Source organism: Cicer arietinum, chromosome 2 (assembly GCF_000331145.2).
Source record: "Cicer arietinum cultivar CDC Frontier isolate Library 1 chromosome 2, Cicar.CDCFrontier_v2.0, whole genome shotgun sequence".
NCBI classification, from domain to species: Eukaryota; Viridiplantae; Streptophyta; class Magnoliopsida; order Fabales; family Fabaceae; genus Cicer; species Cicer arietinum.
In genome coordinates, this window is record NC_021161.2 from 9,114,258 (window position 1) to 9,114,999 (window position 742).

Sequence of the window (742 nt, forward strand, 5' to 3'; positions counted from 1 at the left end):
AAAAAAAATAGAGAGATTAATTAGAAAAAGAGAAGAAGATAATCTGATCTTGAAATAATCAGTCTAGTAAGGTATTATTTTCTTATTCTTTTCTCTATTCTGCTTATTAGTATTTTTTTTTTTGTATTTTTTAAATATATATATATTGTTTCTCTTTCTATTTTTTTTTGTTTATAAAAAATAAACTCATATGTTAAGCTTTTATTTTATTTTTTAAATCGTTTAATCCTAGAATTGTTTTCTTTGCAATATAAAATAAAAAATATAACTAATTGATGTCTATAGATCAAGAAAACAAATTTCATCATATTGTAATGTAATAGAAATTTCAAAATACGTCTTTATCAAAAAAAAATTATAACAGATAAATGTTTTTACCCTTAAAATTAGAATTAATGGTTGTCGCTGCCGGATGAAATTCATCCTCGCTCGCTGCACCATATTATTCACTTTCAATCGTTAGTGGTCTTTGTGTCGCGACAGATCCGACAACGTACGAGCAAATCATTTAACAAATTATTTCACTGTCGTGTCCATCAGTCTCGTTCACATACCGCCACATTACGTTTTATTTTTATTTTTTTTTCTTTACTTTAAAACAGACAAATATTATTATTATTATTATTATTATTATTATTATATTTATCATTATTATTATTATTATTATTATTACATTTTTATTTTTATTTTTTAATACATATATAAATAAATAATAATAATAAAATCGGTCAACACACAAATA